The following is a 16,074-nucleotide window of genomic DNA, read 5'->3' on the forward strand; positions in this document are numbered from 1 at the left end:
ATTAAAGGCTTTCACATGGAATAGAGAATAGTTTAGTTCGAGTATTACTCACTACGTGGCACTAGTAGTGCTTGTGGAAGCTTTTAGTTTAATCTAAACATTCTGGACCACATAGAGGTGGATGCTGTCTTTGGCAAAGTTACTCAGAAGACTTAAAGCTTTCACATGGAAAACGAACTGGATTCACTCCCTGCGTGGCGCTAGTGTAATGAACCACTTAGAAGGTTACTGTCTTTGATAAAGTTTCTCCAAAGACTAAGACTGTTCACATAGAAAACAATTTAGTTCATGCTACTCACTACGTGCGCTAGTGTTCTTGAGGCATCCAGTTTGGTCAAAACGTCGTATATCTCACGATCTGGACCACTTAGAAGGATAAGTTTTTGGCAAAGTTGCTCATGAGACTGAAAACTTTCGCATTGCAATCAATTTAGTTTGAGATTCTCTCACTACGTGGAATTTTTTGGTCTAGTATATTTCACGCACCCTCTGGACCGCTTTTTTTATCTGTAATAACGAGATTTTTAGCCCTAGGCTAGTTCATCTCGGGACCCTCGCTTTACTCCCCTTCCTTCTCAGAAAAAAAAAAGATTCAATTCAGTTCAAGAATCACTCACTAAGGGGCGATTTCTTCACCCTAGCTTAAGCGTAAAGCCAGGTTCAACTGTATGGGTAAGCCTGGCTTACCGGTTCAGCCGAGGTGAAGAAATCGGCCCTAAGTGATAATATTGTTCTTGGGGTCTATCAGTTTAGCCTAAACGTTGTAAATCTCGCATTGTGGACTACTCAGAGGAAATCCCACTTCAACAAAGTTGCTCGAAAGTATAATAGTTTTATTGTAGAAAGCGATTTAGTTCATCATTTATTCACTACTTGGCTCTAGTGCTGTAATGAGCTCTGATTCAGGGCGTCGCATATCTCACGATCTGGATTGTTAAGAATGACAACTGTTGTCATGTCAAGGATGTCAAGTTTGATCAAAGGTTAATATATCTCGCGTTCTGAAACACTTCGAAGGACACTCTTTTTGACAAAATGCTCAGAAGACTAAGAGCTTTTATCGGAAAAACAATTCAGTTTGAAATTTGCCCACTATGTGGCGCTAGTGATCTTAGCAGTGTCCAGTTTAGTCTGAGCATCATTTATTCCGTATTTTGAACCACTTGAAAAAATACCGCTTCAGCAAAGTAGATGCTGAGAAAATTCGAGATTCACTCACTATATTGGTTTCAGTTCTGTAATGAGCAACGAGTTTGGTCTAAGCGTCCTACATCTGACGTTCTGGGCCATATCAAAGAATTCAGGTTTCAGAACATTTGTTCAAAGGAGCAAAAACATTTGAATTTTAAAGAAAATTTTCAAGTAATCTCTTTAGAAACTCCTATTGAAATTTCGCAGATAATTGATAGAAAGTTTTCCCGCAGTTCTTTTGGGTTTTTCAACAATTACTTTGAAAATAATTTCGGCATTTCTATTGGCAATTGCTTTGGAAAACCATTCTACTTTTGATTTGGAAACTTATCATATTTATTTTTAATGTTTTGATTTTTTGTTGGCAATCCTTCAGAAAACTCTTTGGGAATTTTATTTTGATTTTTTTGATTGCTTCGACAATTTCTTCGCAAGTTTTCTTCGCAAATTCTTTGTTATTATTTCTGTATTTTTTTTTTCAATCCATGATTCCTTTGGGTATTTGTTCTGCAATTATAATGAAAATGCATTACTAAATTCCGTCGAGAATTTATTTGATAAATACTTTTAAAATTTCTCCTGCAATTTCTTATTGTTTTTTTCTGCAGTTCCGTCGGCAAATTTATTGTGAAAATATCTAGCACTTCCTTTGGTAAATTCTTCTTTGATTTCTTCAGAAATCACACAGTAAATTCCTTTGGAAATGATCGAGAAATTCCGTCAAGGTTTTTAGGAAACTTCATTTGAGATGCTTTCGGAAGTGCCTTCGACAACTTATTTGGTATTATTTTTGGAATTTTCTTCTGCAACGGAATTTACTTCAGGACTCTCTTGTGAAATTGTAGCGGCAACTCCTTTGAAAAGTCATTTGGTTATTCCTTTAGGGTGCCTTCAGCTATTTCAACATTCAAACGTATTTGAAAATTGCTTTCTGAAATATTCTGGCAATTTATTTGAGAATTTCTTGAGTTTTGATTAATTTCTTGGAAACACCATGATTTTTGGAAATTTTTTAGGTAATTCCTTTGAGATTTTTTCCGGCATTTTTTTTTTCAATTCGTAAGAGAGTATCTAACTGAAATTCCAAAGCAATAACAAACGGAATTCTGTAAGGATTTTCTAAAGGAGTTTCCAATACTGAAACAATACTGAAGAAATTTAAAAATACAAATTTGCAAAGAGCTGTTGAAAGAATTACTAAAGTATTTGTCAACCAAATTTCCAAAGGGATTGCGGATGAAATTTCCAAAGAAATTGATAAAGAAAATCCCGTGAGAGTTGTCTGATAAATTTGCACAGCGTCGTCAGCCAGAGACCGCAGACTGAATATAACTTTCACTAGAAAACGGATAACATGTAAGACTGTAAGACATCCAGTGGATCAATGAAGAATTTTCCATTTGATTGAATAATTTTCTATTTATGCAGAAGTTTCTGATTCATTTGTATTCCAGAAAAAGAAGGGATCTCACGATAACATAGAAACATCCCTTGCCTTGCTATTAGCTTGATTTGTTCTAATAATGTTTGGTACTATTTTGATTCGTTTGTATAGGAACCTCTCCTCCCAAAGAGGGGAGGGTCTCAAGCCATCATAAAACATTTCTTGCTCTCTTGAATCTCCACATCCCAAATTTGGTTCCGTTTGTTTGATTATATGAGCAGTTATTGCTTTCTAATATTTCCGTTGATTCTCAAGTTATGCACAGTCCTCACTTCGGAAGCACTGATGATGACAAAGACGCATTTTACGCGCAGCTCGAACGCGAGTACGACCGCTGCCCAAACCACGACGTCAAGATCATCATAGGGGATCTAAACGCTCAGGTAGGCCAGGAGGAGGAATTCAGACTGACGATTGGAAAGTTCAGCGCCCACCAGCTGACGAACGAAAATGGCCTACGCCTCATCGATTTCGCCGCCTCCAAGAACATGGCCATTCGTAGCACCTTCTTCCAGCACAGCCTCCCGTATCGTTACACCTGGAGATCACCACAACAAACGGAATCGCAAATCGACCACGTTCTGATTGATGGACGGCACTTCTCCGACATTACCGACGTCAGGACCTATCGTGGCGCTAATATCGACTCCGATCACTACCTGGTGATGGTTAAACTGCGCCCAAAACTCTCCGTTATTAACTACGTACATTACCGGCGGCCGCCTCGGTACGATCTAGAGCGACTGAAGCAACCGGATGTCGCCACCGCATACGCGCAGAATCTCGAGGCAGTGTTGCCGGACGAGGGTGTGCTCGACGTGGCCCCTCTAGAGGACTGCTGGAGTACAGTGAAAGCAGCCATCAACAACGCAGCCAAGAGCACTATCGGGTACGTAGAACGGAGTCGACGAAACGATTGGTTCGACGAGGAGTGCAGAGCGGTTCTGGAGGAGAAGGATGCAGCGCGGGCGGTAATGCTGCAGCATGGAACCCGACAGAATGTGGAGCGATACAGACAGAAGCGGAAACAGCAGACCCGTCTCTTCCGGGAGAAAAAGCGCCGCCTGGAAGAAGCGGAGTGCGAGGAAATGGAACTGCTGTGCCGTTCACAGGAAACACGCAAGTTCTACCAGAAGCTCAACGCATCCCGCAAAGGCTACGTGCCGCAAGCTGAAATCTGCAGGGATAAGGAAGGGAGCCTCCTGACGGACAAACGTGAGGTGATCGAAAGGTGGAAGCAGCACTTCGACGAGCACCTGAATGGCGAAGAGAATGTAGGCACGGAGGACCAAGGCAGCGGAGGAAATGACTATGTTGGTGCAGCAGAGGACGGGAACGAACCAACTCCCACGCTGAGGGAAGTTAAGGATGCCATCCACCAGCTCAAAAACAACAAAGCGGCTGTCGCACAAATTCGTAGATGCTACAGTCCTAGACCGCTGTTATGAGGGTTGCCTCCTTCCCATCCGAACCAAAGCACAAAGATTTGGGACTAATCTCTGACTCTTAGACAAGATTGATGCAATCCTCCAATGGTCGAGAACTGTCCTGGCCACGTCCTTGCGACTGCTAAGGAAAGGGAAAGGATGGTTAGTTGGACACCTAAGAAAGATATAGACAACTCTACGATCTCTCCTTAGGCCTAGGTGTCACGGGAATTTGGGTGTTGTAAGTGGAAGGGTAGAGTCAAAAGGATACGTTTGGTAAACATTTAGGCACACCATTGTTAAACTGTTTCAAATCAGTTATCTGCCCAATTCATCATTCGCTCGCCACAGTTACATATTTTTACAGTATTATGTATTGTATGATAAATTTACCTGAATCCTTTTGAAATAAAATGGTCCTTAGCAGCTACATAGAAACACATATACTACACAAACACAAACAAGTACATCAAGCTTTGATCCTGGAATATTTATAAATAATATAAATATCAAGATCAAAATTTGATTCGGTAGGCGGTAGGGGAACGTTACATGAAGGCGGTCTAAAATTCAAGATGGCATCTGTTTAATGGAGTTTTAGTCCTTATAACAATTTGGGTATTTTTGGTATGTGGTTGATGTCCGGAATCCAAAAATGGCGAACAGAATATTCAAGATGGCGGTTTGAAATCCAAAATGGCTGCACCAAATTCAAGATGGCTGCTGTTTAATGGTGTTTCAGGCTCCAAAACCATGTCATATGCGCATATTTGGTATAGGGAAGAGGTCCGGAGTCCAAAAATAACGACCAGGATATCCAAGATGGCGGTCTAAATCCCAAAATTGCTGTTCCAAATTCAAGTTGGCGGCTGTTTAATGGAGTCTTAGGCCATAAAACAATGCAATGAGGGTATATTTGGTATGACGAATATTGATATCCGTAGTCCAGAAATAACGGCCATAATATGCAAGACGGCGGTAACTATCCAATATGATGGCTCAAAATTCAAGATGGAGGCTGTGTAATTCAATAATTCAAGTTGGCGGCACAAACATCAAGATGGCGGCTGTTTAATTACGTTTAAGGACCTAAAACCATGTAATATGGGAGTATATTTGGTATGGAGGAGATGTCCGGAGTCCAAAAATGGTGACCAAAATATCCAAGATTGCGGTATAGAATTCAAGATGGCGGCCCAAATTTCAAGATGGCGGTTGTTTAATGGAGTCTTAGGTTATAAAACAATGCAATATGGATATATTTGGCATGACGAAGATGTCCAGAGTGCAGAAATAACGACTAGAATATCCAAAATGGTGGTCTAAATCCAAGATGATGGCTCCTAGTTCAAGATGGCGGCTGTTTAATGGTGTTTTAGGCTTCAAATCCATGCAATGCGGGTAGGGGAAAGAGGGGCATAACGCCCAGGCTAAACACATGTGGTCATAGACCTCAAATGATGCATATTTTAAGGTCGTATACTGCCTTGGAGGGCAGTTAACTCCCTTACCTAAGACACTTCAAGTTTTGGCCCGCGTGCCCACAAAATTTCCCATTCTTCCGTTTTTTTTTCAAGGTCTTCATTTCAAAAACTACCTCGAGCTTTCTCCAAAAGTTATAATCTATTTTTTTAAAGAAAATGATTCACTTTTACATTAAGAATCTGAAATTAAAAAAAAATAAATTAAAAACTATTTCAAAATTTTCTCGAAAGCTATCTAAAGATGTTTCTGTAAAAATATTACAAAAGATTATCAAGGAATTTCACAAGATTTCTACACATTCCCATAGTTAATCATTCGCGACATTTCTTTTCCAGAAATTGCTGCAGGATTTTTCTAAGAGAGTCTTAGAAGATCTTCCAAAGATTCCTTCGGAAATGTTTCTACAGATTCTTTCAGAGATTCTTATAAGGATTCTTACGAAAAGGCCGGAAGATATTCTTGCAAAGAGTCCGGCAGAAATTCACACAGAAATTTCATCATAAATTTCGCCTGGTATTCCTCTAAGTATTTTCTTAGAAGCTCCTCCAGGATTCCCTCCAAGCGTACCTCTAGCAATTTCTCAATGGATTCCTCCATGAATTCGTTAAAAAAATGTTTAGGATTTTTATTAGATGATTTCTCTAAGATTTTGTTTCCAAAATACTTCAAAAGTTGATCCAGCGGAGCAGTTCCTTCGGGAATTGCTAAAGCGGTTCTTTCAAAGATTCCTCCAGCAGTTTATCCATGAGAGGAATGCACCAGTGAAGGGGCACTGAAATCACGTCACGAAACCTCGACTCACTGCCAAAGCAATGACCTTTTCATGTAATTTGCTACAAAATATGGAATTTAATCAGCCAAGATAGTTAAAGGCATCAACCAAAAATATCTACAGCTTTTGTATTACAATTCTCGATGAGGAAGTCAACAAAAACTATTTCTTGATACAGGCTGAAAACCCCTGCATTAAAAGTCATCATAAAACACACTGCAAGTTATAAACTGATTAAATAGTTAAAAATAAATAATAATAATGTACATAAAATCGAGATGAAATGTGCATAGAATCGAGGGTCTATTTAGTTGAGGGTCGGTGGCGCTATCTGTTCGTGATCCATTCCAAAACAATGTAATAATCTTTTAGAGTAGCAAGTATCAAAAAGTATGGCTTTCCGATTTCAAAACGTCGTATCCCAAAAACTAAAAAAAAACATACATATCTGATCCGTTTTTTTTTTTTTTGAGATTTACGTTACCTTTTCTGAATTTTCAGGTAAAAATATAAAAACAGGTTATCCCTTTGATCCCGAGAACATTAAAACAGGAAAAAATGTGTTTTTACATATTTGTTGCACCCTAACACAATTTGATCCACTAAATGTATTTTTCCGAGAAGCTCAAAATTAGTATTTTTGAAACAAAAAAAAGAAAACAACGTCGGCCTGCTGATTCAAAAGTTATGATATGTATTGGCAAACATGTTGTCTGGAAAAACTTTGGCAATAAATTCAGTGGAAATATCTTCATCCTTCCTCTAGCTGTGTATGGAAACCGATTTTGGAATTATTCTAATAAAAAAAATAAAAAAAATACATAAAAAGTAGTAATGCATCCATTTTTTTATTTGTTGGACAGATAATGCCACCGAAAATCAGTTAAATAGAATCTTAAAAATAACAGTGACATTGAACCAATATGATTCTGCCTAAGAATATTGTGATAGAGTTAAAAATGGCATTGATGTTTTTATTTTATTTTTTTTCTTTGAAGAAAATCTTGCAAAATTCCTAAGCCTAGAACAATTTACATTTTTTGACGATTATTTTGGTAGCTGAACATGAGATCAAATGGAATTCATGTATTTCTGACCGATTTTTTTTCGGCAGTAGTCCAAAATTATTTGAACAATTTCTGAAGTCTTATTTAAAGTATTGTTTGAGAAATCATTGAAAGATCTTTAAATTGTCTTTTGAACGTCATTTCGGCAGAATGTTCCCTGGAAATAGCAGCAGAAATTCTAGAGATTCTAAAGACATTTGTATTAAGGCCACTTCTGTAAAAATATTGAATTTGAAAAGACATATGGTTTGCGAAAGTTTCTAGAATTTCCATCCATAAAAATCTTTGACAAAGTTTTAGGATATATCCTAGGATATATTTATCCCTGAAAAGAAAAGTTTTAGCTTTCTGACACATACTACCGTGACTTAACAACGTTTTGACGTCTTTTTGGTCAGATCTTTCACTATAACTCGTAAATTCGACCGTAAACCCTCAAATATTTCTACATATTCGGATTCCTTGTAAAATTTCCAATAAATTTAATCTGTTGAACAGTATTTTTCATTGGAAAAGCATGTTAAAAATAGGAATGAGTAGCGTGACGTTACAACGTTGTAATGTCACGCTACTGATTCCCATTTTTAACATACTTTTCCAATGACAACTAACTATTCAACAGATTAAATTTATTGGAAATTTTACAAGGAATTCGAATATAAAATATTTGAGGGGTTACGGTCGAATTTACGAGTTATAGTGAAAGATCTCACCAAAAAGACGTCAAAACGTTGTAAAGTCACGGTAGATGTGTCTACTATATCATTTGGCGGATTGTTAATTATAAAGATTCAACCGACAACATGTCGGAAGCAGTTTCAAGAAATATTGCATCAATTTTGGATGAGTATCCTGCCGCATATCTTATATTTTTGGTGGAAATCTATTTGTCATTGTTGCAAAACTAGATCGTTTTAGAAGAACTATAAAAAACAAAATCTGAAATAAAAAATATGTCAGAGTATACAGAGAACATAATAAAAAAAGAAAAAAAAATATAATCTTTCGAAACAATCACTAAAGCATCTTTTCAAAAAATACAGACCTAAAAAATTAAAATTTTTCACGGTGATTTCAAAAAATTCCAACATTTCCAAGTTGTAGGGAATCGCGCCGCTTGGGCGGTGGCTTCTATTTTCGTCTGTTTTCCGCTATAACTCAGTCAAATTTCAACCAATTGACACAATTTTCGGAATGCGGTGAGATAGGTATAGTATCTACCCGTGTACAACATTTCAAGTCAATTGGTTCAAAATTGACTGAAGCCACCGCCCAAGTGGTGCGATACCCTACCTGATAAAATATTGAAACAAAAAATTTTCCCTCTTCACATTCCTAAAGACCATGCATTTCATCATAAATGCGTACCTGAACTTCGATTTTATTCATGTGCCAATTTCTCTGAAAGTTCCGTGGTAATATCTTCACAAATGTCTTTGGAAATTTCAAGGGTAGTTGGGATTTTTTCAATCACTGCCATTCGTCATTTTTTTATGAATCTTTTGACAATTCCTTTGAAAATTCCTCCAGTCGCAATGTTTTTTTTTTTTTTTTGAGAATTCGATAAACAATATCTTGGAATCTTTCCTGGCTATTCATTTGCACATTTATTCGATTATTGCTTTGGGTAATTCCTTTGTAAATTCCTAAGCAATTCCATGGAAAATCTTTTAGATGTTTGTTCGTCATATTCCTCGATAATTATTTCAGAAATTGCTTTACGTATAGTTATGAAAAAAATCATGGAAGTTTCTACGGTAGCTCCTTTCAAATGCTTTTTAACTCGTTTTCTGGGAATTGGTATGATCAAATCCTTTGGAGTTCTTGCGCAAATCTTTTGGGAATCCCTTTGTAAATTCCAATAGAAATTTCTTTGGAAATTGCTTTGCAAATGCATTTGAGAACATCCAAGGCAATTACTTTGGATTTGTTTTTCAAGTTTTTTTTTGGAAATTCATTTAAAAATAGACTTTTTAAGAATGTAAATTATTTCTGCGATATTTTTGCAAATTCATTCTGCAATTTCAATTAGAAATTTCTGAAATTATAAATAAATTGGTTGAGAAATGTCCAAAGGAACGGCCTAATGAATTCACAAGAAAAGCACCAAAACAATCTCCAAGAAATATTCTGAATGAATTGAGGAAGAAACTCGCAAAACAATTGCCTGTGGAATTTCCAAATCAATGACCCAAGGCATTTTAAGCAAAATTTCCAAAAAGAACATCCAATTTAAAAAAAAGAAAAAGAACCACAGATGAATTACAAAAAAAAATCTAAGAAAAATCGAAACAATCCTTTAAAAAAATGCAGAAGGAATTTCCAACGAAATTTTCGAAGAAATTCCCATACAAAATGCTTCCTAAAGGATTTGTTGATGGATGGAAATTAACCTTCGTCGTGCATTAGGGTCATTATGACCCAAAACGTGATTTCAAGCATTAATATCTCTTTTGTTTATTAACTTATCGTCATGAAACTTTTTGCAGAAACAAGAATTTAGAAAAAAAATTCTTAAGGTGAAACCATAATGGCACCACATAAAAAGTTACGAATAATGCATTGGGGTCATTATGACCCAGAAATTCAAACTCTTATAGAATGAAGATTTTTTTACCAATTCAAATGACCAATGTCTTATTTGATAGATAATTTCGTCAAGAATGTGTTGATATGTTGAAACAGTGGCCACCGGGAATCTGCTACACCATGCCGGGCACCATGTCGGGCATGTAGGATAGTATTACATTTTGCCAGTAGATGTGGAATATCTCGCGTTCTGGACCACTTAGAACGATACTGTCTTCGGCAAAGTTGCTCAGAAGACTAAGAGCTTTCACAAAGGAAGCAATTTAGTTCACTCACTGCGATGCGCTAGTGTTCTTAGGAGCTTACTGTTCAGTCTAAACATTGTATATCTCGCGTTCTGGGCCACTTAGAAGGAGACTGTCTTCGGCAATGTTGCTCAGAAGACTAAAATCTTCCACATAGGAAGCAATTTAGTTCGAGAATCGCTCACTGCGTGGCGCTAGTGTTCTTGTTAGGCGTGACCGACGTTGGAGAGCTGCAGCTGCAAATCGAGTATTCTTGTGTGGTGTGTGATGCACGTGCAGAGTACCATGCCTCAATCTGCTAACGGACAGTGCGCAATACCTTCTAAGTAACGCCTAACACCCAACTGTCAGTGCGAGGCCAACCAGCGAAAGTGGAGGTAGGTCGGCCACACTCTACGTAGGAGCGGAAACGAAATCTTCAAGCAAGCGTTAGATTGGAACCCAGCAGGACATCCCAGCAGAGGCAGACCCAGAGGCACATGGCGGCGCAGCCTCGACAAAGGAAAACATTTGCACTACTTTCTAGCACTTTCGATGCTTCAGAAATTCCCGTGGCCCGTGACGTCATATTGGGAACCACTATATACAGGGGGAGCCAAAAAAGTTCAACATGCTATAACTTTCCATAGAGTGCATCAAAAAATCCCTTTATATTCCAGCAAGTTGATCCAAAGGCGTTAAATCCGAAAAACATTGTCATTTGGTCGTCACACTTGAGGTGGCCCGTGACCATATATTGGAAATCACTGATTTTTACAACATATCGATATTAGAGATACTAATCCTTGAGATGATCAAGCCGTAAAACTTTTGCACTTCTTCTTAGCACGTTCCGTACTTGACAAATTCTTCTGGCCCGTGACTCCACATTGGGAATCACTGATCTTTGCAATACAACTACATTGTGATAATAGTACTCCCTGAAGTGCAGAATCCGAAAAACCTTTTTATTTCATCCTCTCATCTTCGGTTCTTGACAACTTCACTTTGCCCATGACAATAGGTTGGGAACCACTGAACTTGGCAAAACTGCTAAATTATTGATTGTCACTCAATAACTTGTAATCTTTTAACTGATTAGAAACTTCGTTACTTTGATCTTCACAAACTAATTCGGAAACTGACAAAAATTCGTTCCCCCAATACACGCACTAATTCCCAAATGAGCGCTCCCACCCAGCTTACGCTCCCCTCGTTTCGAGCGTAAATTGGGGATTTAGTGTAACAAGAAAAACATTTTCACAAAGAATGTCATACAGAGCAAAGTTTCATTTGAATTGAAAAAGGTCGCGTCTACGCGATTCGTGCGTCATTAGAAGAGACTTTTTTTACTGGAAGTGCATATGAATTGTACATGTTATTTGAAAAAAACAACAAATAAAGAGTGGGGATTTTATGGTTTTGAGCGAAAAGGAACACGCTGTATTGGAATCATCACTCGCAAGGGTTTCCTCAGCTCTTTATAATAATAATAATAATAATAATAATAAACATTTTAAACGCCTTATCAGAAGTATTCAGCTGACCATCGACATCCCGTTTCAAAGTAGTTTTGTTTTGTTTGCCGGCTTCTGTACATTGCTACTGCATCGTCATATGTTTTCAAATTCTACTCGAGATAAGATTATTAACCAGGATTTTTCCATACAAACAGTGGGTTCAGTTAAAAAAATGTAAGCTTACATTGACTTGATACTAGTGAAGCATTGAAATTAAATTTCGATTTAGAATGAAAGTTTTTATTTTTATTTTTTTGCAATTTTCTCTTACTATTTACAAAATAAACAATAAATAACTATATGAAAGGAGTGACAAAAAGATGATTTTTTTTTGTACATATCTTCGACGTGGCTTTTCAAGCTGGATCAATATGAAAAGTGCTGAAAAAAAAACAAGTTTTTTTAACGAGTCACATAAATAAATTATGCAATGATTCTTCATTATAGAACTCATTTGGATTGCAAAATGTTCATAATACAAGCCAACAGGAATTTCAAATTGAATATTATGCAACTATTTATCATTAAAATTACATTCAATCTGCGTTTTGATCCAGTGATCCAGTGAACTGAAATAAGACATTTTAAATTAAATTATGAAACTAAATTACTAGATTTTTTTTTAAATCATATAATTATTTACAAATTATTAAGAAGAAAATATTCATAGCATAATATGATTATGCGGAGGCTCAGCTTTGAAAGTTTTTTAAAATCAATTTATGCCACAGAAGATTTTTTTCATGACCAAGTGGCCAAGTGCAGTGTTCATCAATCATTCAAACAATGTAACATTTCATTTCGCTTAGGTTTGACATTTTTTATTCGAATTGCTCCCATTGTGGGGTCACAACTGTTTTTTTTTATTCTTAATCACTTAACCTAATTTACAGCTCTTTTGTCCACTAGGGTACTACGTGAGCGATTCCAATTGGACACTGCACTTCCACTTTGTACAGCGCCTAAATGTATTCTATTCTATTCTACTTTATTGAACTGGTTGCCTTTGTGCTTCTTTCACTCTTCTACCCTGTCCATGGTAGACTGATGAGCACGATGATGCTGATGCGTGGCTGCTGTTCTTTTTCCAGTCCGATTGGGGGTCCATTATGAGTTGCGGTTCGCCGATATCCAAATTCTGGGTCCGTTGGAGCTATATGCTCCGAAGAGGGTCAGGTGCCAGCTGCTCTCGGGGGGAAGAGCAACTGACGAAAAATTGCAAGTGCCGGGGCTGGGTTCGAACCCATGACCATCCGCTTATGAAACGAACGTGTGGACCACTGCGCCACGGGCCCCGACAGGGTCACAACTGTTATCGCATTGAATCGCACAGATTAATTTTGCAATAGCCGCATTAGCATTAGCCTCAAAGAAACGTGCTTAGGGTGAAACACTCTTGCAAAAGAAAGTGAAATCTAAAAAATGAGTTTGAACTTTTTTTTTTTATTAAATGAACCATTCTTGCAGATGCAGCTGGATGATGAATACACTCAACGCGATGCAAGACGGGGTGTTTGAAGCGTGACAAGTTTGTTTTCCCATAGTAGTAGATTCTATACCAAAGACTGTATTTATAGCTATGGAACAGATAAACATACAAAACATCTAGCACGATTTCCTTTCACCATTTTCAACATTTTTGGAAAACTATGTGGCACAAAACACGATTTCACAAGACATCGCTAAAATAAGGCACTAGTGATAAACGTCAAATGGAAAGAAAGACGATTGAAATGTGGAAGTATATGGACTAAAAACCTGATTTCCGAAAAATCTTCGACAGCGTGGTTGATGGAAGTCTTACCTGTGCTTATTTATAAACTTACCTTACCGGTCAGGCTAAGGCCTGAGGGGCCTCTGCTGTGCATATTAGCGTCTCCATTCTACTTGGTCCATGGCTTTGTGTCTCCAGTTCCGCACTCTGCGAAGGGTCCGCAGTCGGGTTGCTATCCGACATCCTGATGACGTGACCCGCCCACCGTGGGCTCCCGATTTTCGCGGCATGGACGATGGTTGGTTCTCTCAGCAGCTGATGCAGCTCGTGGTTCATTCGACTTCTATCTGCACTCCGCCGTAGATGGTAAGCAACACCTTCCGTTCGGAAACTGCAAGGGCACAAAGAGTCCATGTTTCGTGCCCACAGGGGACAACTGGTCTAATCAGCGCTTTGTGGATAGTTAACTTCGTGTTACGGCGAACTTTGTTCGATCATAGAGTTCTGCGGAGTCCAAGGTAAGCTCGATTTCCTGCCACAATGCGTCTCTGAATTTCTCTGCAGCTGTCGTTGTCGGCGGTCACCAGTGAGCCCAAGTATATGAATTCTTCAACCGCCTCGATTTCATCACCGTCGATATAAATTCGAAGCGACGGGCGCAGTAAATCCTCTCTAGAACACTTTGCCATCATATACTTCGTCTTCGATACATTAATGACTAATCCGAATCGCCAAAAAGAACAGTGGGTTCAGTAAAAGTATATCTTGAGTTGATATTAGTGAAGTTTTGAAATTAAATTATGTTCTTAATTTTTAGAACAAGATGCGGTTTCACGATACATCGTGTACAGAAGGCGCTAGTGATAAACTTCAAAACGAAAGAAAGCTACATGAACTTCAAACAATCATCGAAAGCGTGGTCGATGGAAGTCTCACCAGTGTATACTATAATGTTAAACGATTTTTAGAGCGAATATTAAGGACTGTATCGGAAATTAACTATAAACGTTCATAACTGCCTAAAAAATAATCTATTCGAAATAAACATAACTTTATTTTTGGAGATTTTATTCAGATTATTATTTTATGTTATGTACTCATTGAGCCATATTTTCAATAATTCTAAACATTTTCCAAATTTCTTCAAGCTGTTCTAAACTTAAACATATTGTGAAGATTTCATAGAAGAACCGGAATAAAACGACCAACCGTGCTTCGAGATAGAGCATTTTGAAACAGTCCTTTAGTTATGAATCTCTGTGGTTCGTGCTTTTGTTGACAGAAACTTCCTTCAAATATAATCGAGCAATCCTGTATTAACATATAACTGTTTCCAAATTGATGTGTTCTACTCGGTAAAACATCTGTTTCGTATTTCCGAGATATATTGCCAAAGAAACTACTGGTCAAACTTCAATCGATGCTTATTACTGAATGTTTAAACTCACTTCAGCTATTCAAGATTTTTTTTTCTGATAGATAAGACTTGCCTCGCTTGGACATGGAAAATAACAAAGTAACAAAATGAACATGAATTTAATTAACCTTACAATTTGCAGTTGTGTTTCATGATTGACCAGAACAATAGAAAATGTACAAGAAATCAACAAACGGAGCAAGGAAATTCATCACCATTCACAATGGATACCTTCCAGAATTCTCAGCCTAACCAAATAAATAAACTTTGCATTTCTACTATTACCATAATTATCAAATTGTTGATCAAATAATCTAGAACGTACGTTGAATGTAAAAACAATAGCATAGAACGAGCTCACCTATTGATATGCATCCATCCAATGCTCCGTCGCTGTTCGAATGCAATACTAAGACATGCTGTCCATTTGCATAACTACCACAACCCGAAGAATGCAGTAAACAAAGCGAACAAAGAAAAAAACCAACGCAATGGTATGCTTTCTATCTGACAAGCAGTATCACACTCGGAAGTCAACACTGTTTACAAATAAAAAAAATCACATAAAATTTTCTACAATCAAAAAGCGGAATCAATCCACATTTTCATGAGAATGAATTTGCTAAAATACCGCACCACCCTAATGCTACTCAGAGGTTCCGAATCACCGCAAATGTATAAAAAGCGGTCGGGAAAACTCCTCAAACATCAAACATCAGTTCTACCAGTGGAAGTGAAGTCGGTCGAAAATTCGTTCAGGATGGAAGTGAAGTTGGCTATGTAAGTATAACTGTGGCAAATATTATTGTTTTTTTTTATATTGATTCCGAAATACCTCTTGCAGACTAATTGTGATGATTTCACTGAACGGCATAAAACCGTTTACTGTACAAAATGGTTCATACTGGGATGATTCAATTGAAATATATGACTTTAACTGGCCTGCTGATGCAGCCTTGATGGGAAACATCCCAAAACATAATACAATTTATATTTTTTTCAATACAATAGTGGACATACTGCCATATAATTTCACGGAGCCATTTGAGAAGTGCAAGAGAATTGAATTTGTACGTGGATCTGTTAAATCAATCCACATTAATCCCAAGTTAGATGACATTCATTTATACAACACATCCACTGTAAATGTGATTATTAAACCTGATGTGTTCTACAAACTGGGTCATTTCACGTGTACGAAGTCAAAATTGACACAAATCCCAG

Source organism: Aedes albopictus, chromosome 1 (assembly GCF_035046485.1).
Source record: "Aedes albopictus strain Foshan chromosome 1, AalbF5, whole genome shotgun sequence".
NCBI classification, from domain to species: domain Eukaryota; kingdom Metazoa; phylum Arthropoda; class Insecta; order Diptera; family Culicidae; genus Aedes; species Aedes albopictus.